Here is a 17514-nt window from a genome sequence, read left to right as displayed (position 1 = left end):
GCGGGGGGAGGCAGAGAAGGGTGCAGGAAGGTTGTTGCAGCAACGTGGTCGGAGGCTCCCTACTGCCTTCCCCTGGGGAAGTAGTTTTGAGGCTGGGTAAGTTCTGCTGAAGAAAAGTGAAGCCAGTCACCCCCCAACCCCCACCCCATCTCTCCCCCTTTGATTGTTTGGCTGGTTCGCCCACTACCTATGCAAGCTGGCATTTCATCCAGCGCTGCCCAGCTTGGTCCTCTGAGCGTACGAAGGGCCGGGGAGCTGCCAGGACTCGTCCTGAGGACAGACCTTCCCTGCTTCCCTTCCCGTGAGGCAGAGAGGCTATGGGGCCTGGGGAGCAGGCAGGAGAGCATCAGGAAACACAAGCGGTCTGACCTGCTGGGGATGAACACGGCTGTTGTCCCCCACCCCCTGCCTGCCTGCCTCTGCCTGACAGGTGAGCAGCTGTGCTCCACATCTGTCTGTCCATCTGTCTCCCTCTCAGGGGCCTGGAGAGAACGGATGCTCCTGGGGGTTGGGGGGGAGGCCCTGGACCAGAAGCAGCTCCCTTACTCCAGATGTTAGTCAGCAGGGAATAGGAAGGGTGGGGCGGGAAGGAAAGTGTGCCTCTGTCTCCATCCCAATTCCCAACCCCCGCCCCACCGCTGCGTCCCTCTTGCTGCCCCCCACCTCCTCACCAGCCCCCCCCCCCAGCTCTGCCTGCCAAGCTCTGCAAATTACCACACTTGCCAATAAGTCATTAGAAACCAGAACGGCAAATGCAGGGTTGCCATGGAGACTGATACCAGGAGCCGGCAGCCCTGGGGGCCGGCCTGTGGCTCAGGTGTGCTGTGGGGAGAGCTGGGAGGGCCTCGCAGGGAGGAGATAACGTTATGCTATCGGGGTGCTGATTCCGGGCGTTGGTCACCTCCTCAGGGCCTAGCCCTGCGCCCCCGAAGAGCGTCAGGTCGACAGATGCTGCAGGGCTGCAGGAGGGCAGGTGAGCCTGGGCCTGGGGGGCCGGGCCCCTCCCTTCACAGAGCTGCACCTCTACCTGAGGAGGTGCCTGTGATCGGGCCAGTTGGGGACCGGCCCTAGGGCCCTAAGCACCCTGTGCGGAAGGCCTGGGTTTGGAAGAAACTGAGTTCAGGGAGGAGCCGAGGGCAGGATCAGCACTCGGGCAACGCTCTCCCACCTTCCGGAGCTTGGAGCTTGCTTTTGCTTCTGCCCAGTGCTTAGCACAGCACCGCGTCTTTGCAGGTGAACACACGTACGTACGTTTGTTGCAAATGGATGAGTGGACGAGGGAATGTGTGTAAGTGCCCGAGATTTCTGACAAGACGGGCGCAGGCCCTGGATCGCAGTTTGTGCGGTTCCGCTAACTCGGTGTGACCTCTGACAGAGGCCCTTCTCCGGGGCCTCAGTTTCATCGTCCGGAAAATAACCGGATTGCGTTTCGCACACAGTGTGTCTCCCACCGAGCTGTCCAGAGCGTGTGAGTTGTGAAGCGGTTCCTCTGGGGTTATGGGTCAGGAGGAGGCTGAGCCCGTGGGGCCCTGGTCCACTGGCTTTGCTCCACCTACGGCAGCCTCATATTAATTTCCTGTGGCTGCCGTAACATATTACCACAGATTTAGTGGCTTAAAACAACACATTTATTATCTTACGGTTCAGACGGTCAGAAGTTCAAATTGGGTCTCACCGGGCTAAAATCAGAGCGTCAGCGGGTCCGTGCTCCTTCAGGAGGCTCTCGGGAGACTCGGCTTCCTTGCCTTTTCCAGCTTCTGGAGCTGCCTACATTCCTTGGCTCATGGCCCCTTCCATGTTCTCAGGATGAAGGTCTTGTCAAGTCTTTGCCCCATCTCATTGCTCTAACAATGACTTCTGCCTCCCTCTCCCACATTTAAAGGACGGTTGTGATTGACTACACGGGACCTCCCTGAGTAATTCAGGATAACCTCTTTATTTGAAGGTCAGCTGATGGCAACCTTAAGACCCTGTGCCACATAACATGGCAAATTCATAGGTTCTGGGGAGTCGTAGGTGAACACCTTTGGGAGACCATTAATCCTGCCAACCACACATATCTCATTGACCCTTGGACAACACAGAATTCAACGCACCGACGCCCCCTCCCCCACCACGCACAGTTAAAAATCCACGTATAACCTTTGACTCCCTCCAAACTCGAACACTTAACTGTTATCGTGTTGACCTTCCAGAAGCCTTTCTGCTAACGTAAAACTGTTGATTAACACATATTTCACATGCTCTATGATTATATACTGCATTCTTACAATAAAGCTAGAGGAAAGAAAATGTTAAGAAAATCAAAAGGGGGGGCGCCTGGGTGGCTCAGTAGGTTAAGCATCCGACTTCGGCTCAGGTCATGATGTCACAGTCCGTGAGTTCGAGCCCCGCGTCGGGCTCCGTGCTGACAGCTCAGAGCCTGCAGCCTGCTTCAGATTCTGTGTCTCCCTCTCTCTCTCCCCCTCTCCCGCTCGCACTCTGTCTCTCTCTCTCTCAAAAATAAATGAACATTAAAAAAATTTAAAGAAAATCAAGAGGAAGAGAGAATACACTTACAGCGTTGTGCTGTGTTTATTGACATTAAAAGTTTCTGTCATCTGTTTGTAAGATGAATCATCAGTCAGGACCTATATCAATACATAATACATGATACAAAACACTGTAGATGTGCAGATGTTATGCGTGTTACTAATGCCACATGTCAAAAATGAAAACAATGTGAAAGAGAAATTCATATTTACTTACAAAATAAAGTTTTTCCAATACATATGTTTTTTCTGATATATTTATGGGGGAAAAGAATCCATGTACAAGTTGACCTGCGTAGTTCAAACCTGTACTGTTCAAGGGATCAGCTGTACAATCGTTCTGAAGAAAAATGTACCAATTTCTATAAATGTGTGCAAGCCACATGGCCAGAAGACTCTCTCAGTTGCCAGCAGTTTTAAAGTGTTAGGACTTGGATGCTTTTTTCTCCCTGGGGGATCCCCGCAAGCAAGTTCAGAGGAGGTCTGTCGACTGCCCTGAGGGTGAATGTTGGCAGACTTGGGCTGTCCTGCTGGGGTGTGCAGAGACCTGGGTCTCCGTGTCCACCGGAAAAGGAGTATCCGGGAAGGAAAACAGGAGGGACGTTTCGGGGAACCCACCTGCCTCAATTCTCTCCTCGCCATTCCATAGGCGCCCATATATTCAGACTAGTCTGCAGTCCTCTGCTCCTATTTTTATGTCCGGGTAAGGTCAGATAGAACCGTGCGTGCATGCGTGTCCGCACATGCACGCAAATAGTCTCTCCCATCAGACTGAAAAGTTCCCTGAGGCCGTGACCTTGTTCTTCTTTGCTCCCCATTACCCACCTCCCTCTCTTGGCGCTACACCTGGTCCAGGAGGTATACCGGTTTAATAGTCGTAAAGTTGAGATGGCGTCCTTGCTTCCCACACCTTGACCTTCAATACTGTCTGTCTTCTTCCTAGATTTGTCCAGAGAAGTCCCCAGATTTTTTATAACAAACTCTGGAAACGGTACCCGAGTTCAGAAAGCATACGTCTTACAATCTTCCTACTAGCACCCTTCCGGGCCCAGAATGAAATACTCCAGCATTTGGAGGTGGGACAGGCTTTGACGGCCCCTGGGGGACACGGTGGCCTCTCATTCTCCTCCCTTGCAGCACGGCCTCTGTTCTTATGTCTGCAAGGCACCCTCTGCTGACCGTCCGGGACCCAGTGGGGCTAAACAACAAAACTCTTATGAGAAAGGTGCCCTGGGTATTAATCACAGCCCTGGTGTTTTAAGATTTTATGCAAATTCCTCACCCTCTCTCAGCCTTATTTTTTCCCTTGGTACAAGCCGACAGCTCATTCTCGTTGTTCCCTCTGTCATATGTCCCAGGGGGTGCTGGAAAAGAAATGTGATGTGGTAGGGAGAGCTATTCTTTGGAGGAGTGGCGCTGGGGAAATTGAGGAGAAGAGGAACTCACATTTATCCAGCTTCTGCTTTGTGGAGGGCACTTTACATAGATTAGCTCGTTTAACACGGCGGTTGAGATCCAGGGCTCTGGAGTCAGAAAGGTTTGGGGCTGAATTCTGGCTCTGACATCTCCTGGCTGTGTTACTTTAACGTTTCCCAGCTCGGTCTCCTCAACTGCAAAATGGGGGGAAATAATACGTAACCCACGGCGCTCTGTGGATGAAATGAGCTGAAGGCAGTAGAGTTTTCGGCTCTCCCCAAGCACCCGACGAGGTTAGCTCTTGGTATTAACGACCCTATGAAGTGGGCGTTATTGACCCAGATTTATGGAGGCTCAGACAGGTTAAGTCAAATGTCCAAGGGCCTGCGGTTAGGGAGGGACTCTAACCCAGCTCTGGCTGATCCCGGCTCCTCTGGACGGTGAGGCACGAGGAGCCTTGGGTTCAGGCCTGCATCTTCCAGGTCATTGTGCCAGGAGCCTCTGGGGCAGCGCTGGTGGGCTCTCCCCCTTCCCCGGGCTGCCCACGGCCCAGAGGAGGGGGAGAAGGCTGCTGAGCAGACCGCTTTGCCCATGGGACCCTTGGCTACTGCTCTTTGCCCTGCCGCCCCGGGGAATGGGGGGCGGGGGGAGTGGGGCAGAGGGTCCGCCTGTGTCTCCAGTACGCAAGGGCACTACCAACGGATCCCACTCCACTCCAGGGCAAACTCTCTGCACACATCGGGAGTGAGCCCAAACTGCCGAGACCCAGGCAGCCTCTCTCCAGGGCGAGGGCAGACGCCCCTCACGGGCGAACGTTTGCTCCTTTTGGCTCAACTTGACTTCCAGTTCATCCTAACTGAAACTAACTGGAATGTTCTAGGAGTAACCCATCAAACAGGAGACCAGGCGGTGAGAGGAAAGAAGCAAAGAAGCCAGCTGCAGGCTGGGTGAAAAAATGGAGTTCGATGGGGCAGGGGTGGAGAGATTGGGGGCTGTTGGGGGGGGGAGGTGTTGGGAGGAGGCTGGCGGATCGTGGCAGACCAGGAGAGCGCAGATGTATGAGAACCGCTGGAGAGCTGGAAACGGGACCTTCTCAAAGCAAGAGGGCTTCACGGGACCGCGATGCTGGCCCTCCGTAGGAGAGGGCAAGAGCCGTGCGGCCCGGTTTTCATTCTCCGGAAGGCTGCTCTCCTGTCCCGGGATGGTGGGGAAAGGCCTGTACCGGGGACCAACATGCCTGGGGGAGCTTCTATCCTGGCTGCGCCCCACCCTGCTTGGCCCCCCCTTCTCCCCCTCCCGCTCCCCAGCTGTAAGTTCCCCACAGGAGGCCCCCCCCCCTGCAGAGCCACAGCCTACCCCCTTTTCCAGGCCCAAGTCAGCCGCACCTCCTGGAGGAAGCGTCCCCTATACCCTCCCACACACAGCTCACACTTCTGATAACATTTATAGTCGAAATCACACAGTTTAGCACTTGGTTTTAAATAACTGTCTGGTATTATTCCCTCGTTATTTCTTGTGAGTGTAAGTTTTGCCTCCCCAGCTGACTGGTAGGTTTCTTTAACAGTAAAGACTGCGTCTTTTGTTTCTTTACATTCTACACCCCCCCCCCCCCCCCGCCTCCCCGCCCTGCCCCACACCACAGCCCACACTGCTCGGGAGAAAGTACCCACGAAAAAGGGACTTAGTGGGTAAGTTCTGATGGACTGACTAGCTTGGCTTCGATGGCTGGACAACCTCCTGACTAGCCACCCAGTGAAATGCTGAAATGGATGGCTGAAACCTCAGGTTTTAAAAGACCGGGTCATGTCACCCCTGCCCTAAACCCTGCAAAGCCTCCCCATCTTGGTCTGAGGAAAGAAGAAACTGTTCGTTCCACCCCCAGGGCTCTCCGAGGTCTGGCCTCCTAATGTCGCCCAAACCCACCAGGCACGGCCCTACCTCTGAGCCCCGCACCTGCTGTTCCCTCTGCCTGGCGTGACCTTCCCATCTTGCTTCCACTTCCTCTTTACTCACATTCTCAGCAAGGTCACCTCGGGCCCGCGATGTACAAAATTACGAACTCTCCTCTTCCTAACGCAGACTCTCCTACCCCGCCTCCTTCCTTCTTTCCTTCCTCCCTCCCTTCCTTCCTTCCTTCTTTTCTTTTTTCAGCACTTGCCACTCTCAAACATACAATTCTTTTTACCATATTCCCCAGACCATAAAGTATAAGCTCCTCAAGGGCAGAGATCCCTGGTTGCTCACTGTTGCCTGTACTCCCAGAGCCTGGGATAACTACTTGCTGAATGAAGAGACCCCAGTCCCACCCTGTGTCTGAGATGGCTCAGGCACAGTTGTGCTCAGAGATGGATGACGGGCAGGAAAATTCTGGATGTCCCCTCTTGAAGTGGGATTCCAGCATTCCACTCCTGGACTAACTCTGGCGAAGCACCTTCTGAAGTTCAGAGGCCTGAAGCTGTGTGAGCTTCATCCCACCGGGAGGTCTGTCCGGAAGTAGAAGATGGGCCAGGGGCTGCCAGGCAAGGCCAAGTGCCTCCCCTCCCTTTATGCACAGCTTTTAAATTTCTAGCTTGCCCACCAGCTGCCCCTCTGGGGTCTCTCTCTCCTGGACATCCCACCTCTGCCCTCCCAGGCCAAAGAGAGACGTTTCATCACCTGCCTTTGAATGTTCACTTTATAGAGGAACATAACCTTTCCTGCTTTCTTCTCTCTTCCCCTCTTTTCTTTAAAAAAGAAAGGGTCAGGTAAGACAGACCCACTTTTCCTGGGGGACCCATGCTGGCTGTCTAACACTGTTGCCCCTCCTTACATGTGTTTTTTTTCCTGAAGGATCCGCCTTGTGAGATGTTTGTAAAGATGAGTGATTGTACTTGTTCCTCCCAAGACACATGAGCCTCCCTACTTAGAGGCACCCTGCTGGTATTTCCAAACCATCCCCACCTAATCTGGGGTCTGCACCCCACCCTCACATCTCCCAGAAGTCACCCTCATATTGGTTCCCACTCCTGTGGCCGTGAGGACCGGCTGTTAGGGTCCCCCTTCCCTAAGGCCACTGGCTCCGTGTGGCCTGGAGGCACTTAGCTGAAACAGAGAGAACCAATGTTGGCTCTCAAAGAGCTGTGACCTACAGAGGCAAGAAAAGAGAAGACCCTCTCTGAAGGTCCCCCAAAGGGGACAGGCAGTTCCTAGCTTGGACAGGATTTGGGAGCTTCTCACCCTAGGGAGGGAGGGGAATGGGCTAGATGCCCCCTGAGAACCTTCCGGGACCAAAGGGCACTGGATTCTGAGAGTGGATAAGGGGCAGGAGCCCTCGGGTCAGAGAGAACTCCTTTGTTTTATCTAGCTCTTTGTCCTTGAGCAAGTTACTGAACCTGAGTCTTGGTTTCCTTGAGTTTAGAGACGGGCGTGCCTGGGTGGCTCTGTCGGTTGAGTGTCGGACTTCAGCTCAGGTCGTGGTTGAGCGTCGGACTTCAGCTCAGGTCGTGACCTTGTGTTTCGTGAGTTCGAGCCCCTCACAGGGCTCGCTACTGTCAGGGCAGAGCCTGCTTTGGATCCTCTGTCCCACCCCACCCCCCTGCCCCTCCCTCCTCTCAAAAATAAAGAAACATTTAAAAAGTAAATAAATAAATAGAGACAATAAAAGAACCTACCTAATGGGGGTGTTTTGGAGGATTTAGTAGGATAACGTAGGTAAAGCCCTTGGCACGGTGCCTGGCACACAGTAAGTGCTCAAGAAATGCTGGTTGCTGTCATTAGTGTGCCATTTCAGTATGAGAGGTAGAGGCTGGGAAACAGTCGTCACCCCAGGAGCCCTCTGCCTTCTCTGCTCTTCATCTCAGGACGCCAAGTCCATCGAATGCTGATCAGCAGGGAAAGTGTGGGTGGAAGAAATGTACAGAGAGAAACAGAATTCTAAACCAAACCTGGTTCAGCTCACCCGCTAAAAGGCAGCTCCCTCAGGCCATCTGAACATCTGAGGGACCATGGTCCTGAGACCAGTCCCAGCAGGGATGCGCCAGATCCCTTGCCCAAAGGCCAACAGTTCTAGGCTGAAACGTGTGGGGCTGTTCTGGGCAACCTGCCAGCTTGGGAGCTCAGCTCTGAGCCCTGGAAACAAAGAGGCTAAGGAGGGACACGTCCAAGGTATTCCTGATATCCATAGGAGGCGACACGCATACAGCACGACACCTTTTCATACCCACCTCCGGGGTCCCAGATGCCCTTGGCACCACGCTCCCCAGACCCACCACCTGTGCCTGGTGGACTCAAGCCTTGCCCCAAATGTCACGTCCTCTGAGAACCATTTCCTGACCTGCGGGCAGAGACGGCCACCGCTTTAACTGCCCGTCCCTGTGTTATAGCACTGGCATCATTATTGCTAGGACTGACCGCCCACTTCAGCACACAGCACTTCCTGTGCCCCGCCCTGTTCTGACCCGTTACATGTACCACTCATTTAACCACCATGACAACTCTATGAAGTAGGTGCTATGATTATCCTGTTTATATATGAGAAAACCGAGGCACAGAGAGGTTAGATGACATGCCCAGTGTCACCCAGCTAGAAGCAGGGGAGCCTGGATTTGAGCCCCAGCTGGGCGGCTCCAGACTCTACAGTCTTCCTGTGAATTCCTGGAAGGCGGGGGTGACATCTAATTCGTCTCCGTCCCTAGCACCCAGCGCAGGTACTGTGGTAGGCGCTTAGAAAAGATGGGCTGACTGCATAAGCAAATGCCTGCTTCAGGCTAAGCTGGTGAATATTCCAGCCTCTGAGCTGCAGGACAGAGAAAGCGAGCCCCTCAGGGAAGTGTAAGATAAAGGCACGTCCCCCCCCCCCCCATTCTCCTTCTCTTAGCATTCCCACCGCAGCCTTGTCTGTCCTGTCTGCTTCTGTCTTATCGTTTGCCTTCTGTTTTTTTGTTTCTTAGTTTATCTTCTGCCTTTGTGCTTCTCCTCGTTTGTTCCTTGGTCACTCTCTCCCTGTCCTGCCCCATCCAGCCCCCACTCACTGTTCTTCCCAGTAGCTCTTGCATGCTTCAAAGCCGCCTCTCCCCATTCTTGGCGTTGGAGCCCAGGCTGGCCCAAGGAGGCTGAGATCCCAGTGATATTGACTCATTACCCTGGCTGTGCACCAAGCCTCTACACCTTGACCCTGAATGAAAACAGCAACTTCCCATCAATTCTACCTGGATGCAGAGTGGGGGTGCAGGTGTGGGGGGGTGGTTAGTTGCCTACCTACAGCTAGTCACGGATCTGTATGGGACAAGGAAGATCCACTGCTCTCCCTGCCTCCTCGCTCAGGGTCCCAACTCCTCCAAACAGTCTCGCCTGATCACTTGAGACAGTTTATTCATGCAACCATTCAGCGAATCCTTATATATTCGAATACTCTTACTGAGAAGAGGAGGCATGCTTCTGAAAAACTTGGTTACGATGTAACTTCGGATAACTGTGCAAGTGACCGGATGTCACAGACATCATAAAGACCAAAGGAACTGCAGACAATCAGTGATTTTAAAAGAGACCTATATGACCTGGGGCCAGTGGTTTATTCTCTGTGGTCCTCAATATCCTAGCTATGAAGAAGGGGATGATAATCTAGACCTTAGAAGGTCAGGAGCATTGAATGGGATAGTTTTTGTAAAGGTCCTGATGGATTGGTGCTTGGTATATGCCAAATAACACGTTTGGTTCTTTCTCCCTTCTCGGTCTAAAACAGTGGCCTTCTCCTCCACCTCTCAGATAAATGGTGAGATACGAATGGGCCCCCAGATCAGAAATGTCTTAAGGACAGGATGACCCTGGTCTGTAAGCTTTGTGGTAAGTGATAGGTTGTGGAGACGGGCCTCTCATGCTAGAGGTCACCCACTCACTGTGATGATGACAATTCACTAGAATTGTCTCCCCCCGCCCCCCGCCCCTTTCCCCCAAGCAGTGGGTCTTTGAAAAAGCCTGGTGGATGCAGAACTAATCAGGTGGGAAGTCCAAATACAAGTTCTGCTCTGCCCTGAGACATGGAGGTTTGTCGAAAGTGTATTTATTTATTTTAAGAGTGGCAGAGACAGCATGAGCAGGGGAGGGGCAGAGAGAGAAAGAGAGACAGAATCCCAAGCAGGCTCCGCACTGTCAGTGTAGAACCTGATGTGGGGCTCGAACTCCTAAACCGTGAGATCATGACCTGAGTCAAAACCAAGAGTCAGACACTTAACTGAGCCACCAGAGACCTCGACGTAGAGGTTTGTTTCATTGCTGTATCCTCAGCTCTTAAAATAGTACCAGGTACATAGTAGGTGCTCAACAAATTATTGAATCATTTATTTTTTAAAGCAATGGATTTTCTTTTTCTTTCAAATAAAAAGATGGGGGGGTGGTTAGAAGGGGCAAATGGTAGGGTTACAGGGGGCATGCCAGGGAAATGCAGCTGCCCGGCCTGCCAGCCGTGGCTCCTCCTCTGCAAAAGGAATACAGCAAAGTCAACAGTGCATGTGTCCCCCCCTTCAGGATGTTGGGGAGTGCACATGCCTGCCTTGTGGTTTATGCTGCAGTTTTCAGAAGAGAAGGGGGGCAAAGGTGGAGACAGAGATCAGGGATGGAGGGAGGGAGAGGTCCTGGAGAGCAGGGGGACAGAAAGGGAGACAGGGGGATGGAGATGCGGGTAGAGGAAAGAGAGTGAAGGGGAGGAGAGAAAGAGGAGGAGGGAGGGAGGCACAGGGAGAAAGAATGGAAGTAGGGAGCAAGTGTGGACAGTTACAGAGGAAGCCTGCTGTCTCAGCAGACCCCTGGTTCCCACTGCCTCTGCCGTATCTTTCCGGTTAGGCTGTGCCAGCGAGTGGGTCGATTTGGGGATGCTCCTAATACCGGGTGTCCACCAGGCCCCTGGCAGGGCACTGAGGCCTGAGTTCCATCCCTTCCAGATAATGAGGTCCCATCCAGGTCCGGAGGGACCCCCTAGGCAGGAAGGAGGAGACTCAGTGTGAGCCAGCCCAGGGGCAGGAAAAGGGCCTGGAAGGCTCAGACCCCTAGCTGTGCCCTTCTCTTTCCACCTTCCCCACATAAGGGCACCTGGCCAGCCGAGAAAGTGGGTCAGGCCACCTACATCGGACTTTTTTCTAACAACAACAGGGCCCACAGGCAAGGGGGGCCTCAGTGCCCTATACACGGCCCTGGATCACCCCATGCCCAGTGGTCTTTGCTGGTGGGACCTTTAAGAAGGAGGGGGCAGTGGGAACGGATCCTGACTTTCTCACTCAGGAAGAAGACATGGGGGGGGGGGGGCCAGGGCCCATCCCAGGCTGGCAGGGAAGAGGGAGTCTGCTGTTGGTCCGGGTGCATGGAAAGACCCAAATCTCAGTGATGGGGACAGAGCTGGTGGGGAGCCACTTCTCTTCCTTTGACCTGGGGCAGATGTTCTGTCTACGACCCCACCACCCGGGGGCCTCAAGCTGCGGCCCCACCGTCCATCGCTGGCCACTGAATGCTGTGTCCGGCCCACCCCCTCCGACCCTGCCAGTCGTCCAATTAGAAGCTGCGTTGGCTCCAACAGATGGGAGCTGCGGCAGCCTGAGGAAGAGAGCACAAAGCCCAGCTGACATTTTCCTTCCTGCTCCTTCGGCGGGGGAGGAAGAACAGGGACATAGGGGGAGCACAGCAATACCCCTAGGGCCCACCCCCAGTGCCCAGGTCTCCTGCACCTCTTTCGTTTCTCAGCTCAGCCCTGAATGGAGGTCAGTCCCCCCATCTTCCCCCCCACGCAACCAGCGGCTCCTCGCTGGCTGGGCATCAGAGCCTGCGCCGCCCTTCGCCTGCAGGACAGACGGACCACCTGTGGCTGGTCAACCCCTCCTGTCTCCTGGGTGCTGCGGTGGGCCCAGAGCTGTCCTTCCGATTCCGCTTCCCACTCCCAGAGCCCCCAGGCTGGGCCCAAGCCCGGCCCATCCCCCACCGCAAATGTCCCATCCCAGGCTGCGGACAGACCCCTGCCGGCCCGGGAGAAGCCTGGCTCCTGGTTCCAGATACTTCGAACAGACACACCAAGGCCACCTTGTCCCTCCGCACGGACACCCGAGCTCCAAGGAAGGGGAAGTCCCCGCGGCCCCGGAGAGCTTCCACCCCGCCAGTCGGCCCCTGTCCCGCCTTCCCTATCCCCTCGGCCACCGCTCCGCTCCCCGACATCTCCGGGCGCCGCTCTGCCACGCAACAGTTTGGGGCGGCCCGGGCCTCCCCGGGGGCGATGAAGGCCCCCCTGGGGGATCAAGGCCCAGCCGCTCCCTCCCCCGCCGCTTCGGGTGCTGCCCGCGCGGTCGGCCGCCTTCTTCACATTCTCGAGCCCCGCTTCCGTCTGCCCCGGCGGCCGCCTCCCTCCCCGAGTCCCCAGCCGGCGTCCCCGCGGCCCGCCCCTCCCCCAGCCCCCGCCCGGCCCGGCCCGGCGGGGAAACCGGGCGGCGGGGACCCGGGCCCGGCGATCCCCCGCCGCGTCCCCCGCCGCCACGCCGACGGTCCCCCCCCCCCCCCCCGCCCCGCGCCGCCCGGGGCTCAACCCGGGGCCGCACACTCACCCGCGGGCGCCGTCCGGGCTCCCGGGGCCGCCGTCCGCCGCCCGCGCCGCCGCGCCCCGTTCGGCTCCGGCTTCGGCCCGGGCTGGGCTGGGGGAGGCCGGGGCGCGCCCTCCCTCCGCGCCGCCGCCGCCACAGGCCGGGCAGGGTCGCGGGCGCCTTCCCCGCCGCGGAGTTGTCCGGGGAGCGGTCCTGGGCCCGAGCCGGGCGAGCGCGGTGGCAGGCTCGCCGTCCTCGCCGCCCCCGCCCGCACCGTCCGCGCCCCGGGCTCCGCGCCGCCCTGCGCGTCGTGGCCGGAGGCTGGCGGGCGACAGGCGGGCGCTCCCTCCGCGCCGCGCGGCCGCAAGTGCACAGAGCAGGCCCTCGCGCGCCCCGGCCCCGCCGCGCGCCCCTCCTCCCGGCTTCGCGCTCAACCTGCTCGCCCGCTTCGCCGCCGCTCCCCCAACCTCCGCGGCCCGCTCCGGTCGCCTCCTCCCCGTCTGCAAGCCACGCCACCCCCCACCCCCCTCCAGTCCCGCTGCCAGTTTAACTCCTGAGTGGCCAGAGGCCCCCTCTCCCTAACGCACACGCACACCCGGGAGGGAGGAGTAGGGTGGGGCCGATGTTAAGGCTGGAGTCTCTGGGGCCGGTGGTGGTCTCGTGCCTTTGGACGCTAGGCTTGGCTGGAAGAAGGGGACGCGGCGCTTGGATCTGAGGGGGAAAGGGGTGGCTCTTCTGACACTGCCTCAGCCTCTTGCAAAGGCCAGGAGGACAGAAGGGAAATTCGGCAGCTTTTAGAGGACAGGTGCATCTCACGGGCATAGCGCTCCGAAGGCCACATTTTTTACTACCCTCCCGAAGTTAACAGCGGACTAAGGAATGCAGTGGTGGGTAAGAACGCGTTCCTGGGCACAGGCACCTCTCATGCTAAAGAATGAAGTGAGATACCTGTCCCCTCCCCCCCCTCCCCCACCAGTTCTCATGCCCTTCCAGAGCTGGGCAGTTCTGGCATTCTGGAAGACCCCATCATGACCCTAAGTGAAGGATGTCAATCTACATAGGTGTGAGGCAGGAACTGGCAAGTCCCCTCAGGGGCTCGGCTTTGGGGGATGCCCATTCTGGGGACTGTGCTATGAGCACTGGGAAAAGGAGAGCAGGGCTGATCCATGCTGCAGGTGGGTGCTGGGCTGCTGCCTGGTGCCTTAGAAAAGCTGGATCACTACCACTGAAATCGGGGCTTAGGAGAGTGGGCCTCCTGCTGGAGCCAACCGCTTAAGGCCCTTGCCCTGGTGGGGCCTTCAGCCTGGATCACTCAGAATGCACACAAGCTCAGCTCCATGATGGGTTTTGACCAGAGTGTACAGAACACATCATAGGGGGGTGGGTGAGGGGGACCCCAAGGTATAGGGAGTCCTGCCAGAAGTGACAGCCATCCAGTCTGCCTTCCTTCATTCAGGGCTTGAGCGAGCTCAATGCCTCCTGTGAGCTGAGCTCCGGATGGAACATTGACAGAGCTTTCTGGTTCTGTCTTAGATTCCAAGGGCACAGCCAGTGGTAACTCCATGCCTGGAGGCTTTGATAAAGTCTGCTTGAAGGTCTGTGTGTTCTGTAAACACGGAGCGGGTTCTCACCTTCGTATATCCAATGAGCACATATTACATTCCCATTATACCTCCTAAACCACCCCCATGCCTCCACCCTCCACCCCTGCTGTGGGGCATAATGGTCTCAAGGAGCTTAGGAGGACGAGTTGGAGGTATATGAAACAAATTTTAACATCTCAAGGCAATGCAAGTGTCATAGAAATACAGAATGAGAAAGCCATTATTGGCTAGGATTATTCACAGAGGGTTTTATCGGGGAGTTGAGACTCAAGGTGAGTCCGGATGGCGGGGCAAGATTTGAAGTGGCAGAGAAAACGGGGACCAGCAAAGGCAGGAAAGTGGAGCCAGGCAGAGTAGAATGCATTGTGTGGAGGGTAGGTGGCAAGAGGCGATTTATAGAGCTACTATTAGATGCCAGGCCTGTTCACATATTTCTCTCATTTTCCCCTCCCCATTTAACAGACAGGAGAATGGAGCCTCAGGGGAAGGTCTACAGGCAGAATTTGAACCCTCTTCTTGAAACACACGCTGCCCCGGCTGTAGCACCATCTCGGAGATCCGCATGCAGAGTGGGGGCAGCTGATGAACCTGAATTGCCAGGCTGAGCAGTGCATTTGGGACGAAAGAGGCAGGGAGATGGGAGACCAGTGAGGAGGCCAGTGGCGAGTGGTTGGGAGGGAGCCGTGAGCATGGACAGTAAAGACCATGGGCCTTTGTCAGGAAGATCTGGCAGAACTCTGACGCTGAGTCAGAGTCATTGAGTCAAGAGGTGAAAACCTGACTCCAGACTTTTGAGCATGAGTGTTTGGGTCCCATGGCAATTCAGCAGGGCCACCTCACCCTCCGGAGGGCCAGTGTCAGTGTATTCACAGATTGATCGTGAAAAGGAGATGTTACCTGCCCTTTACCCTCTCAGTGGCCTGAGCGCTCAATCCCGTGTCCACCCCTCCCACCCCCCGAAATATCTGTCACGTGTGTTTCAGCTCCCAACCAGACCGTGTGCCTCTGGGGGACTGAGACTGTCCTGTACAGTGTCAAGTCAGGACTAGTACCTTAAAGTAGACGCTCAGTAACTGATTACTGAGAATAGATAGGGTGGGGGGCACCTGGGTGGCTCAGTCGGTTAAGCGCCCCACTTCAGCTCAGGTCACCATCTCACGGTTTGTGAGTTCGAGCCCCCCATTGGGCTCCTGCAGAGCCCACTTCGGATCCTCTGTCCCCCCCCCCTCTCTGCTCCTCCCCCATTCGTGCTCTCTCTCTGTCTTTTTCCAAAATAAATAAACATTAAAAAAAAAAAAGAAAGAGGAATAGATAGGGTGAAAGCAAGGAACGTTTGCCAAGTGGCTGGGTCCTGAGCAACAGACCCTGTGAGACACATGGTGAGTAAAGCAGAGATTGAGGCAACGTTCTCCTGAGTGGACTCTAAATTTCACGGAGTCAGTGGGACCGAGGCAAGAGCACAGGTTTTGAAGCCAGAGGTTTGAAACTATTTATCACGTCCTTTGTGTCGCTTCCGGAAAAATGCTTAACCTCTCTGAGCTCTAATTCTTTCCCGTGTCACAATGCTAATTCAAGTAATAGCAGTTGATGCTTGGTGAATACCAACACGTAAGCCACGAGGCTAGGCGCATTTGTGCATTAGCTCATTGAAAATTTCACCACCCCGAGGACTCTGGAGCCAGGGGGAAACACACATTTTGCGTTTGCATAACTCGTAGTGATAGAGCGGAGCTCGAAACCCAGGGCGATCGGACGGCGAAGTCCAAACGCCGAACTGCTACCCGGCAACATTTCTTCAAGATGGGGGTAGCAATGAGGGTACTAAGTCATCCTCCTAGGACTGTTGTGAGATGTAACAGGGGTTACACGTGCCTGGCAGGGAGCACACCTCGGTAAATGGCAGTGTCTCTCTCTCTCTCTCTCTCAACCGGGCTCCCATGGTGGCCACGCTGAGCCAGACGCTTTGCTGGGAAAAGATGGGGACTCTGTTCCGACATTTGGAAGCTCTTAGGTAATTACTCCTGAGGATTTAATGGCCCTGTTACTGACCTTGCGCCCTGTAAGTTTAATCTCTAAGCTTAGCCATGCATAACTCCCTGCCAGGAAGGCTGGGGCTCTGTGACACCAGTGTCTCTGAAGAAGGATGCTGTGCACACGCCTCTGCAAGCGATCCTCGGTTCATCTCCCTGGGCTCTTAAAGTAGGGGTCAGACACTGAGCTGGGTGGCATGGGGGCGGTGAGGACTGGAGGGCTCCTCCTGGAGCCTGGCAGATGAGCCGAGTCAGGGCAGGAAGGCTGGTGATGTGATGCACCTCCTTCAGTGGGAGCTCTGCTTCTGTAGACAGCCTCTGCCCAGCCCCCACCTCAGGAGACCCTGGGCGGGGCCTTTGGAGTCCCAGAGGCCTGTTGCCCCACCAGCGGCCCGAGTAGGGAGAGAGTGTGGCTCAGAGCAGCAGCCCTTAGGCTTAAGCTTCACCTACAGCATGTGTGCAAATGCAGACCCACTGGTCCTCCTCGGAGTCTGATTCTGCAGTTCTTGAAATCTGCATTTTGGCAAGCTCTCCGGGTGATTCTGATTCAGGTCAGTGGAGGAGCCCTGTTTTGGGACACACAGGCCGGAGGTGCCCGTTGCTTTCTGACCGCTCCCTGCTTGAGCTCAGCAAGTATAGAGCCCTGTTCTGGCTGTTGGGGAACAGTTGAAAGGGGAGCAGAGGGTCTCTACCAGAAGCAGGTTCTTGGGGAAGCTGATGAAGCTTAAACTTTAGGGTTGCTCACCTGTGGGATGACGGGGGGGGGGGGGGAGCGGGCAATGAAAGCTGGGAGTTGTAGAGTGTTCTAGGTGGGGAGAGGAGGCCATTTTGCAAATAGGAAGCATTTTTATGTAAGCATTTCTGGTCCACTGAATGAAGAGATATCAGTAGAAAGAGATCTGAGTTTCCCAGGCTTGTGTACTTTGCTGTGATCTCTCTAGTTCTAAAGAAATATCACCATTAGACTGAATTTTGTATTTGTTCTTTTTCTTGAGAGGCCCCCACGAACCCTGGCTCCTCCCTGGCCCCTGCCTTCAGGGAGCTCCCAGGATCCACAGATACCCTTGGAACACAGAAAACCAGAAGGGCAGGAGGACAATGCAGATGGCAGAGCTGTGTGGAACAGCAGGGATTCCACAGATTCCTGGAAAAGGCACTGCAGGTAAAAATGATGGAGGTTGAATCTGTTTTTGCCCAGAAACAATGTGATAATGGAAATTACATTCCTCATCAAGGTCCCGGTGCCCAACTTTTTATAGGAATAAGTATAAATACCATAAACACCATATTTAATCAACTGTAAATGATACACTTGTGCTCAGTAAAATTGCATCCGAGTATACAAAACAGCTAAACTGGGCGATATGGTAACCAAATCCCATTCTGTTTAATTTAACGTATA

The 17514-nt window shown here is 55.4% G+C and overlaps 1 protein-coding gene across 3 annotated transcripts in view; it reads right to left on the bottom strand.

The window, feature by feature from the left end:
- The window catches only part of LRRN2 (leucine rich repeat neuronal 2), a 61323-nt gene extending 48350 nt beyond the window's left edge, over nucleotides 1-12973 (bottom strand). The window contains exons 1-2 of one of the 3 annotated variants that reach the window (XM_053909015.1): nucleotides 12503-12973; nucleotides 3978-4141 (exon numbers count right to left, since the gene is read on the bottom strand). The gene's annotated coding sequence lies outside the window, so the exon portion shown is untranslated. Of the gene's footprint in view, nucleotides 1-2559; nucleotides 2579-3977; nucleotides 4142-12502 lie in introns of those variants that run through there. The other 2 variants (XM_053909014.1, XM_053909017.1) reach the window with 2 other exon arrangements.
- Nucleotides 12974-17514: the final 4541 nt, after the last annotated feature.

Source organism: Panthera pardus, unplaced genomic scaffold, assembly GCF_024362965.1.
Source record: "Panthera pardus isolate Hobbes unplaced genomic scaffold, ASM2436296v1 HiC_scaffold_21, whole genome shotgun sequence".
NCBI classification, from domain to species: domain Eukaryota; kingdom Metazoa; phylum Chordata; class Mammalia; order Carnivora; family Felidae; genus Panthera; species Panthera pardus.
This window is presented reverse-complemented; position numbering and strand designations above follow the sequence as displayed.